The sequence below is a fragment of the Heptranchias perlo genome, chromosome 24 (assembly GCF_035084215.1).
Source record: "Heptranchias perlo isolate sHepPer1 chromosome 24, sHepPer1.hap1, whole genome shotgun sequence".
NCBI lineage: Eukaryota > Metazoa > Chordata > Chondrichthyes > Hexanchiformes > Hexanchidae > Heptranchias > Heptranchias perlo.
Genome location: NC_090348.1, coordinates 23,632,682 through 23,645,230, shown reverse-complemented (window position 1 = coordinate 23,645,230; position 12,549 = coordinate 23,632,682). Strand labels below are relative to the sequence as shown.

Sequence of the window (12,549 nt, the reverse complement as noted above, 5' to 3'; positions counted from 1 at the left end):
CTTCCGCTGCCTGGACCGTTCTGTTGGAGCCCTGCAGTACCCAGCTGCGCAGGTGTCAAGATTCGTCATGGTATGCTGCATGCTGCACAACCTCGCCATTATGAGGGAACAGCCCTTGCCACCGATTATCCGGCAAGACCCTGAGTCGTGGGAAGAGGCTGAGGAGGAGGAGGAGGAAGAGGCTGAGGATGAGGGGGAGGAGATGGAGGGGGAAGTGGAGGAAGTCCCAAGGGGACATCAAGGAACACTGGTCCTGTCTTCCAGGGCTCTGTGTGCTCACCTGATCCGTGAGCGATATCAATAAGGTGAACAACATCTCCCAGGTCACCAACAGTCCTACACTCCCCACCCATCCTCTCTCACATGACCATCAAATCGCCCTCCATAAGATTACACATTGCATCCTCCCTCAGCTCATTGCAGAAATAAAAACCACCACCAAATGCAAATTCACATTTATAAATTAACAAATGAAATGATGCAAACAAATGAGACTATTCACCCTTGTGCATTCCCTTCGTGCCTGTTGTTCATGTGCCTTTACCTATCCTAATGCTCCTACGAGGTGCATCCACAGTGGCTGGAGCATGGGTAGTGGAAGGCTGCACCATCATGGCATGGGCTGCAGCGGTCTGGCCGGGCTGGCTGATAGGCAACAACAAGGGCACTGGCGGAGCGGAAGGGGTGGGAGCAGGAATGCTGTCGTCCGGAGAGAGGACAGCAAGGTTTGACTGCCATGGTACCACTGCCACTCTCGTGGGGCGGCGCCTCAGCACTCCTGGTGATCAGTTGGAGAACAGATTGCTGGAGTGCTGTGATGCCCTGGAAGCCCCGTTCCACAGTGGAACCCAAAGCCACGATAGCAGCAGTCTGCGCTTCCATAGCAGTTGTCTGAGCTGATATTGCAGCAATCTGAGCTTCAACTGAAGCTTGCAGACCTTTGATCACATCAGTTTGTGCTGCAATGGCAGCCTCGCCATCGGCCATTAGACGTTGCATCATGGTGGGTTCCTCAGGTGTGCTGGCGGAGGTGACCACCCGTTCATTGTGGGTAAGGATGGGCTCCAAGCTTTGCGCAAAATCCTGTGCCAAGTTCGAGGTGGACTCCTCCATGCCCCTTGACATTGTGCGCAGGCTCTCTGGCAGATTTTCCAGTGTACCAAGCATTTTTTGGTGTACACCCATCAGCCGACATCTATAGCCTGGCCCATCAAAGTCATCGTCTGACACCTCGGCAGCAGAACCATTATGCGACCTCGCCCTCCGGCAAGCTGGCATCTGTGATATCCGTTCCCCCCAGCCCCGGCTCTTGCGCACTTGTGCTCAGTGTCTCACCACATGCAGATCCCTCCTCTATCCTAGCCTTTAAAGGACGCGCAGCGTTATCCTCTGAGCTGGAGGCTGCGAGCGTCAGATCAAGTGACGGTGTGCCTTCAGCATCATTGTCCTCCTCCTCCTCCTCGGACGGTGCTGGTTCCAGCTCTTGGGTACCTGTAATGACAACGGGAAACAGGTTGAGTTGTGCAGCGGGGAGAGGAGCAAGTAAGATGTGTGTGCTGACAGCATCTGCAGCATGTGAGTCAGAAAAGATTGTGGGATGAGGGAGACGTGGGAAATGAGAAAGACCATTAGGTATGCAGAGACCCCCTTCATCGGGACCTCCAGTGCTGCCAGTGGCCGTGGCTGCGGCGACGGCCCGCCCAATGATCCACAGCAGCATCTCCTCCAGGGGGGTGAGGACATGTAAGTGTGCCTGTCCTCCCTCAGGTCTCTCCTGCTGCCGGCTGTTATGCGCCACCTTCTCCTGCAAGACAGAGGGAAGTGCGTCAGTGAGTATCCTGCAATGCGTCTGGGTGATGTGCCTGTCATGGTCAAATAGCTGCCAGTGTGTGTGACCTGTGAGTGGTGATTGTGTGGCCTGCACGTGTGGTATTATATGAGGGTAAGATGCAGCTTTCGAATTGCAGCGTTGCATCCGGATGGGCAGCGTTTGTTGGTGGTTGGGTGACGGGGGGTTTATCACGTGTAGAACAGTGGTGCAGTTGGTAGGATGTGCCACTTGACACTTGCATTCACTCACCTTGACCACTCGTGTCAAATCATTGAACTTTTTCGGCACTGCTGGCATTCACCTCCTCGGCACAGCCTCTCCCTGCCTGCACAGCTGGTGTCTGGTGAGTCTCCTACTACCCTGCAGGTTCAGCATGGCCCTCCTTTCATCCGCTCCCTCCACCAGGGTCTCCAGTGCGTCGTCAGAGAACCTTGGAGCACGCTCTCTTGCCAGTCCAGGAATCCTTCCTGCCATCCTGCACTGCTCTCAATTGACTGTGCACCTCCCCTTAACAAGTGCTGGGTACTCCATTTCGGGCCTCCTGCTTGTGCGTGCAGCCTCTCAACAGCGCTGGTAGCGCTGGCTGCACGTAGAAATCATGGTAATGACCAGGCAGCACAAAGCTCATGTGCTGCCTGCATCAGAAGCACCGGGCGCAGGTTAATCGTGGAACACAATGCCCGCGCCTGGTTTTGGGGTTTATCGAATATAACCCCCTTAGAGTACTGGTTTATTCAAACTGCTTTACTATTAATCTGTATTTATTTTTTAAAAATCATCTTAAGGTGGTCTAAAAATCTGAATCATGCATCATCATTGTTTATATGGTGCAATTGTGCTGTGAGCTATTAGCAGACATGTATGACATTCTTTTATCTGCTATTTTAATGGAAGTGTTAACCTGTTTATTTTATTTCAGTCAATGGCTCTTTGTAAATAATGGACAAAGGAATTTCATGCCAATGCATCGAGTGCTAGCATGCTAATTCCACACAAAGCGATTTCATTTCATTATTGACATTTGGATTGAAAACTCATGGGCAACTATTTTCACACTGCACAGTATTTCACTTGACTGCATCAATATAATAACATCAATCTGAAGATTAATTGGAAACTGAGTAACAATGTCACATTTTTAAAATATTGCTTTAAATTGATAAGAATAAATGCAGCACAATTACTGACAAGTGAGACAAGCAATTGTGAAGGTACAAGAGTCAAAAACAGATGCTGCTTTATTTGGGTTATTAGTGTTGAAGAACAGGTTATCCACTTGACAATGGAAATGCCTGATAAATCTTAAGCCCGCACTCCCCCTGATCTGATATCTTTGACTTTTGCCTGACATAATTTGTTCAAGCTTGTTCCATTAATCTATTTCCCAGTCAGGCCTGAAGGAGGTAGATTTGCTCCATAAATTTTTTTTCTTAATCAGGTTTTAATGTCAATCATTCTCAGTTGCTGGAGGTCTATGTAGTTTTATGGAAGAAAGAACAAACTTGCATTTATTTAGTGCCTTTCATGTCCTCAGGGTGGAAGTATTCAACCATTTAATATGTTTTAGCACCTTGTACGTATTGCACAGACAAGTTAGCCAGTGCTTTCCACTTCTGAGCTGACCAGCCCAATATTTGCCTCCCATTCATATTCACTCGTGGAAAATTGTGGGCAGGCAAGTGCAGTAGCTGAAAATCCTAGCTGTAAGCTCCATCCTTCAGGTTTATATAGCTTTTTATTGGAGAATGTTGTTTAATCAGTTAAGCTAATCCTACCAAACAAAAATTAAGGTAGTATTATTAATGATATTGGCTCCAAAATTCTGTGGCCTGGGAGGGCACACCAGGGCATATGCCAGGTGGGGGCAGAATTTGTCTCTGCCCTATGTTCCTGTGTAGGCAAATGAGCTCCACAGGAAATTTCAGCATAAGTTCCTGTCAGCAAAATTGATGCAGAAACCGGCATAAATTTTGGTGTGATTTCTGCGTAAGTGCGATTCAGAAAATTCGGGGTCATCGGGATTATAAATTGGGCTGCGTAGCGTCTGTTTTGTAGACGCTACATGGCTTCCTATGGTCACAAAATGCCTTCTGGAATGTGCACGCATGCTTCTAGCGTGATGTGTACTAGACGCCATCTTGGTAAAGGCGTTTGCGCATGCGCAGATGACGAACGCCGGCAGCATGTAAAGTAAGGAGAATATGCGTTAGATCAGTGTGCAACACTGATTTAAAGGGACAAATACGATTCTGGAACTAAATGCCCCAGCTAACGCACTGCCTTAACCACGCACAGCTGAACAGGTCGTAGGCGGCCTGGAGGACCTCCCACCAGTGCTATTTAAAGGGACCATGCAGGATTTACAGGTTAGATGCTGGATTATTGCTTCAGCTGCTGATGCAATTGTACTTTTTTTTGGAGGTCTCCTACACTTGAATACTAGGACTAGGGTGCCTAGAAAAAAAATTAGAACCAGGACTTGCAGGAGTGAAGTTAGGAAACGCTTCTACACGCAAAGGGTGGTAGAAGTTTGGAAGTTTGGAACGCTTTTCTACAAACGGCAGTTGATGCTAGCTCAATTGTTCATTTCAATCTAAGATTCTCTGAGATCAGTTTCTGATTTGCTGATGATTATGTTAACTCTCTGATCTTTCCCTCTAGGTAAGTAGAGCAGATGAAGTAGACTTTTGTTATCGCTGGGTATCTCTAATATGTGTTGAAATACTCTGCAATATTGATATTTTCAACTACTAAAATATGTTTATTGACAACAAGTATTGCTCAAACTTTTTTGTAGAAATATTCACATTAACATTAGATCCTGTTTAACATCAATTTTAACAGCATCGCTATGCATTAGTTCTCCTCAACGTTCCTCCATACATTTTTAGAAGCATTGTTACTTTTTAGGATTCAGTACATAATAATCTGTTTTGTTGATAGATATGTACTAACAATAAAATTCATACAAACAAGAAAATATGTTCAAGAGAAACATGTTACACACATTTGTTCAGCATGCTCTAACAGTTTTTGATACAGTAGGAAAATTCTTCTTTAACTTCTTTTAATTATTGACATCTGACCCGGGAGCATGTCCACAGATTTGATGCATATTTGTCACCGCAATGGAAGATTTTTTTAAATTCTAAGGGGAAGGAAAGTCTAAGAGAAAGTAGGTGTCCATTTTAAGAAGAAAATATTAGTTACAGGAGAATTGTGATTGATGTCTTCCAGTAAATATTAATTATCTTACCAACATGGAGCCCCTGAGTTGGGTCTTCCTTCCTGCTAGGGCCTAACAGCGATGTCACTGGGAAGGGATCATTCCAGAGCTGCTCCATTGGAAAGAGAAGGAGGAGGGAGGCATGATTTTGGAATGACCTGAGGGTTGATAGCATGATTCCCATGCTTCCATAGCACTGGAGTGGCTTGAAGTTGATTATAAATCACAGTCCCCAATGTTTCCAATGGAGTCGCTCCCTGTCAATGATCTAGCCTAGCAGGGAGGAGGACCTGTTAATAGGGCACCCATGTTGGTAAGAAAATTTATGTTTATTGAAAAATGTCAATCAAAATTATCTTTAGGTTAATATTTCCTTTGAACACTTCCTTCTACATTTTTCTTCCTCTTTAAATTGTTTTGTATTTGTATTACCTTTAACTTAGACATTTTAAATAAGTCATGTGACTTTTGTAGAGAAAACTGCGAGTTATTTGGGCTATAAACGTAGTAAAAGTGATTTCTAAAATACATTTACTTAGTGCTTTACAGCTAAATCCAGTTAACAGGAGTGAATAGTGGTTTGGGATTTTCACTATCTATCTACTTCACAGAAATATATTCACTCAAATGTAATTGACTATATTAAGCATAATACAATGACGGAAGCATAATTCAGTACGGAAAACCTCCAAACACCCTTGCTTTAGTAGTGAAATTATTGAAGTATTTTAAAAATTAATCAATTCAGTTGGACCTAACTGCTGGAAGATATAACCCCTATATGTATAGATCCATGTAATATATTCAGTGTCAATTTCTGACATTGCTGAATGCCATGTGAGAATAGCACAGCTCACATTGTATGACAAGAAAATTCTGTGTTACTCGACTGATATTCATTCAGTGGATCCTTGTGCAGGACTTCAGGGACATACAGTCATTGATTTGTTAGGCAGAACTTAAGCCTGAACAGCTTGTTGCTGCTGAGCTGGAAAGCTGTGAACTTCACTGAGATAAGAATTTATCCTGTTGTTGCAGACTGATGTATTAACAATTTATATGGAGTACTTTGATAGGGATTTTTCAATGGACATAAGTGACACATGGATTGAATATTATTTTCAGACTATTGAATTATCCACTGCAACAGCCTATTCCGGCCTCAACTGGCACTCTGTTAAGTTCTACTTATGAATGGAAATCCAAATGGGGACGTTTCGATAGTGCCAGATAGACACATGCAACATCAATATTTGCACACCAGAGCATCAAACTCATAAAGAGTTAACAGAATAGTACATGAGGGAGAAAGGAATAAAAGGATATATTGATAGGGTGAGATGAAGTAAGGTGGGAGGAAGCTCAAGTGGAGCATAAACACCAGCGGAGACCTGTTGAGCCAAATGGCTCGTTTCTGTGCTGTAAAATTCTATGTAATTCAATGTAATTTGTGTGGGTTCTGGTGCATAGTATCAACACTCTGCAGTTAATCATGGAGAATGTGGTCACCCCAATGGATGCTGCAGCTGGGCCCACCCTGCGGGAGTCTGTGGCCAGTAGTAGCATTTCTCAGGGATGTTCATATTGGGGCCATGCAGGCTCAAAGCTGAACTGTCTCCTCCAATTTATATGCTGTTTAATGCAGTAAAATAAAACTTTAGATTATATACTCATGATATTGCAGTAGACTATTAACCAGAATTCACTTGATCAAGAAAAATTAATGGAATGCCAATGTCCAATGCTAACAGATGACATTCTCCAAAACACAGCAACCAATGGCTCACAAGATCTCACTAATAATTTTGTTTATAAGTAAAGTATCAAAATGGAAAGTAAAAAGGGTGGAGTTCCCATTTAATGCGAATTGCTTAACCTAGTTGTCTTTATATTTTAGTGAAATCAAATAATCTGTTTATAATGTGTGGAGGGTTTCCTATTTCTCTATAAAAGTCAGGAATAGAGCTCTGTATCATAGAAGTTTCATGACACCATAGCATTGTAATATGAATTTTTTAAAAATTCCTTCATGGGATGTGGGCAGCGCTTGGCAAGGCCAGCATTTATTGCCCATCCCTAATTGCCCTCGAGAAGGTGGTGGTGAGCCGCCTTCTTGAACCGCTGCAGTCCGTGTGGTGAAGGTTCTCCCACAGTGCTGTTAGGAAGGGAGTTCCAGGATTTTGACCCAGCGACAATGAAGGAACAGCGATATATATTTCCAAGTCGGGATGGTGTGTGACTTGGAGGGGAACGTGCAGGTGGTGTTGTTCCCATGTGCCTGCTGCCCTTGTCCTTCTAGGCGGTAGAGGTCACGGGTTTGGGAGGTGCTGTCGAAGAAGCCTTGGCGAGTTGCTGCAGTGCATTCTGTAGATGGTACACACTGCAGCCACGGTGCACTGGTGGTGAAGGGGGTGAATGTTTAGGGTGGTGGATGGGGTGCCAATCAAGCGGACTGCTTTGTCCTGGATGGTGTCAAGCTTCTTGAGTGTTGTTGGAGCTGCACTCATCCAGGCAAGTGGGGAGTATTCCATTACACTCCTGACTTGTGCCTTGTAAATGGTGGAAAGGCTTTGGGGAGTCAGGAGGTGAGTCACTCGCCGCAGAATACCCAGCCTCTGACCTACTCTTGTAGCCACAGTATTTATATGGCTGGTCCAGTTAAGTTTCTAGTCAATGGTGACCCCAGGATGTTGATGGTGTGGGATTCGGCAATGGTAATGACGTTAAATGTCAAGGGGCGATGGTTAGACTCTCTCTTGTTGGAGATGGTCATTGCCTGGCACTTGTCTGGCCCAAATGTTACTTGGCACTTATCTGCCCAAGCCTGGATGTTGTCCAGGACTAGCTGCATGCAAGCACGGACTGCTTCATTATCTGAGGGGTTGCGAATGGAACTGAAAACTGTCAGTTCATCAGCGAACATCCCCATTTCTAACCTTATGATTGGAGGGAAGGTCATTGACGAAGCAGCTGAAGATGATAGGGCCTAGGACACTGCCCTGAGGTACTCCTGCAGCAATGTCCTGGGGCTGAGATGATTGGCCTCCTGCAACCACTACCATCTTCCTTTGTGCTAGGTACGACTCCAGCCACTGGAGAGTTTTCCCCCTGATTCCCATTGACTTCAATTTTACTAGGGCTCCTTGACGCCACACTTGGTCAAATGCTGCCTTGATGTCAAGGGCAGTCACTCTCACCTGGAATTCAGCTCTTTTGTCCGTGTTTGGACCAAGGCTGTAATGAGGTCTGGAGCCGAGTGGTCCTGATGGAACCCAAACTGAGCATCAGTGAGCATGTTATTGGTGAGTAAGTGCCACTTGATAGCACTGTCAACGACACCTTCCATCACTTTGCTGATGATTGAGAGTAGACTGATGGGGCGGTAATTGGCCGGATTGGATTTGTCTTGCTTTTTCTGGACAGGACATACCTGGGCAATTTTCCACATTGTTGGGTGGATGCCAGTGTTGTAGCTGTACTGGAACAGTTTGGCTAGAGGCGCGGCTAGTTCTGGAGCACAAGTCTTCAGCACTACAGCCAGGATGTTGTCGGGACCCATAGCCTTTGCTCTATCCAGAGCACTCAGCCATTTCTTGATATCACGTGGAGTGAATTGAATTGGCTGAAGACTGGCTTCTGTAATGGTGGGGATATCGGGAGGAGGCCGAGATGGTTCATCCACTCGACACTTCTGGCTGAAGATGGTTGCAAAAACTTCAGCCATGTCTTTTGCACTCACGTGCTGGACTCTGCCATCATTGAGGATGAGGGTGTTCACGCAGCCTCCTCCTCCCGTTAGTTGTTTAATTGTCCACCACCATTCACGACTGGATGTGGCAGGACTGCAGAGCTGTGATCTGATCCATTGGTTGTGGAATCACTTAGTTCTGTCTATAGCATGTTGCTTCTGCTATTTAGCATGCATGTAGTCCTGTGTTGTAGCTCCACCAGGTTGGCACCTCATTTTTAGGTATGCCAGGTGCTGCTCCTGGCATGCTCTTCTACACTCCTCATTGAACCAGGGTTGATCACTGGCTTGTTGGTAATGGTAGAGTGAGGAAAATGCCTGGCCATCAGGTTACAGATTGTGCTGGAATACAATTCTGCTGCTGATTGATGGCCCATGGCGCCTCATAGATGCTCAGTTTTGAGCTGCTAGATCAGTTCTGAATCTATCCCATTTAGCACGGCAGTAGTGCCACACAACATGTTGGATGGTGTCCTCAGTGTGAAGATGGGACTTCGTCTCCACAAAAACTGTGCGGTGGTCACTCCTACCAATACTGTCATGGACAGATGCATCTGCGACAGGTAGATTGGTGAGGACGAGTTCACGTATAATTGGTACGTATAATTTAATTTGAACCACAGAATGCAGTCTATAATGGAAATGGAACTACTTTCATAGTGCTGAACACTAAAGATTTCTGTGGGAAACAATGATGAATTATTTTTCTGTGCATATTATAAAGAATTACCAATTAACATGAGGTTTTTTACATCATCTAAAATGCTTGTCACATCACTGACAATTCATGCAATAAAGGAGCATTGACAGCATCCCAGTTCTGCATTCCTATAAATTATAACAGCCTATGTGCTCAGCTGACTGTTCTGGGTAAAACGAGCTATCATAAGATGTTGTAATCAACAGTCTCTATTGGTTTTGTTTTTTTTCTACTCTAGTCATTCTGACTAGCCTTTTCATTTCCTTACCTCATACACTATGAAAACTAGATGAGGCATATACATCTCTCTCTTATATCACCTATACTAATAGGTCTCTCTTATATTACCTATGCTAATACGTCTCTCTGATATCACCTATACTAATATGTCGCTCTTATATCACCTAAAACTTTGTTAATTTTCATCCATCCCCAACAGCTGTAATTTCCTCTCACAGATATCCTTGATGCAATCATCAGGAAATTCTAGCTTTTTATCTTCTTATTCAGGACATGTAACAAATAGTCCAAGGGGTAAAGTAATCAACAGTGTGGAATTAGTGAAAGAACATTCCATCTTGTTGATCGCAGACTATATGGGTATTTTTGGACTATTGTGTTTGATTTTCTCATTGCATGTTAAAGAAATTTCAGTGAAATGGCATCATTTGTAAATGACACATCTGCTAGAGATGGATTACTTTAATTACATTAATGTATCTGACTTTATTACAGTTATCCATTGTGTTTAATAAAGAATGCCTACATTTACACTTAATTTGGAATATAATAATAATTAATAGTGATTGAATAAGCTATGGCTCAGAAATTGCTCCGAGCGGCTCACTGATTCATTGATTTATACTAACCCACCAACTTACTGCGTGCATTTCCTCCAATAGGAAGCTGAGAAGAGCTCAGCGTTAGTTTCAGCGAAGCTAGGACCCATGGGAGAAGCAAGAGGGGCGAGCTCTCCTTTCAACCAATCAGTTTGCAGCATCCTTGAAAAGCCGCGAAGAATCAAAATCCTGAAGTACAAGCTGCAACGTGAAAAAACAGGAAATGAAAGCTACAGCAATAAACTCATTTGTAAAAACAGTTATAGACAGTGAGAAAGAGTGAGAGCAAGAAACATCGAAATAAATAAAAGAGACAGAAGGAAAAAGTAAAAAATGGCCAGAAACTATTAAAATAAGGAGTCACGAGACTCCACATTTTTAAAAGTTAATTTTTAGTTGTTTGGCAGTCATTAAGTTTTATCATGCTGTTAAAACTTAGTTTAGACCTGGTATTTTTAAGCGTACCTATTTTGTGGCGATATTGGTTACTTTCCAGCTGGGCAGAAGAGCAAGTTGATTCTGTTGATTGCAGCCAGCGATATCCCTTTAAGGCGAAACTGACAGATCGCTGGCGAACCAGGAAGAGCAAGTTCTGGATTTCCATGTTTGTCTGCACATGTGCGAATGCCGGAACTTGCTCTTTCATTTGACCACTAACATTGGTGAGCGCGTTTGAGCTTTCTGTTCTTTTCAAAGCAATTTCCGGCTTTGTGTCTTCCGTAAATAAAATGCTTTGATTTCAAAGTGTGTCAATTTCTCATTCTTGGTAACATAAACTGAACTCTAACTATCCATTGTAGCCTAATCAAAACAAAGATATTCTTCAAACAAAGAACAACTGGTTGGATCATCTCGAGCTAGTCATTCGCTGCGCTGATATTATTATTATTTAAGTGTATTAATGAAGGGAATATTCAAAACCACTTTAATGTACAGTTCTGAAAGCCTGGGGTGAAAGTAATGCCAGTAAACCAATAAAAGACATTTATCATTTGACTGGCAGCCCTTTGGAAATACAAAGCATTTTGAATCCAACAGTGTAGTATCATGGTGTGATGTGGGAATTATTGAGGTGATCTCTGGGAACAAAATACTCAATTGTACAATGCTTATCTTATCTATTGCTATTTCAATTGTAATGATTTTTTTTTAAAAGGCAGCTGAATTAGTTGAAGAAAGCCAGTTATCAATATTTGCATTGATATCTAATTATAAGGTTACCACACTTAGTCAAATACCTGTCACTGCACAAGGACAAGGCAAAGTATAAAAAAACGAATGGATCATTGATAAGATGGTGTATGGAAATATTACTGCTGAAGGTAGAATATACTGCTAGAGACTGCTGATAACCCAAAATAGCACATTGTTGACAAATGTAGATGAGCAAATAGATAATAGTTACAGCCAAGGAGGAATGAGTTTTCCAGCAGCAAGTAAGGGACACAACAGAAAGATGTGTAATAACAGTTTTTCCATGAGCGAAGAGGCCTCATAACTGAAGATAAAGTCATATATCTGTTTTTAAAATTTTACAAGAATTATATATACTGTTTATACCATGGTCAAAATAATGGTATATTAATTAGTTATAAATGTTTTGAAAAAGTTACATTAAATGTTTCTTTGTGTTAAAAGTCCCAGTAAAGATAGCTACGGTGTTTTACACTGTCATGAGGAAGTTTCAATGATCAAAGAGCAGAAACCATGATATCCTAAATAATTACTAACAGTTGTAGTACTTTACCATCAGAAGTTAGATTCTTCTAAAAGCTGTACAAATATCCATTCCAAATTTGAACAGAAAAGAGGGACCCGTGTGACTTTCTTTATCACAAGCCGCTTCTAACTTTAACTTTCAATTGAGAACAGTCCTTGTTAATATTTTTCTTCAGTGCCTGCAATCAATTCCTGCTGCCTGGATGACATTTCCTTCCATCATAGTATAGAAAGTACATGGACAATTCATTAAAAGTGAATTGCCGTGAATGCCAACATTGAAAGCCAAGTATCTTGAGAAGTAAAGCCTTTTTTCATGCAGCCTTTTATGAAGTCAGAAGGATTGAGTCTTTGCATTTGGAGAGGAGCAATTCATTTGTGCTCATGGGAACAGTGAACCAGCTAGAATTCTTAGTTGAAGCCTTATAATTCCTTAAAGCCTATAATGGGCCTGATCAAATAAAGAAAAATTCTTTTCGATGAATG

At 42.9% G+C, this 12,549-nt stretch overlaps 1 long non-coding RNA gene across 2 annotated transcripts in view; it reads left to right on the top strand.

Moving 5' to 3' along the window:
* The window catches only part of LOC137341852 (uncharacterized), a 116,030-nt gene extending 104,972 nt beyond the window's left edge, over positions 1-11,058 (top strand). For both annotated transcript variants that reach the window (XR_010967138.1, XR_010967137.1), the window contains one exon: positions 10,408-11,058. This is a non-coding gene — a long non-coding RNA (uncharacterized lncRNA). The remainder of the gene's footprint in view (positions 1-10,407) is intronic.
* The last annotated feature ends 1,491 nt before the right edge of the window (positions 11,059-12,549 follow it).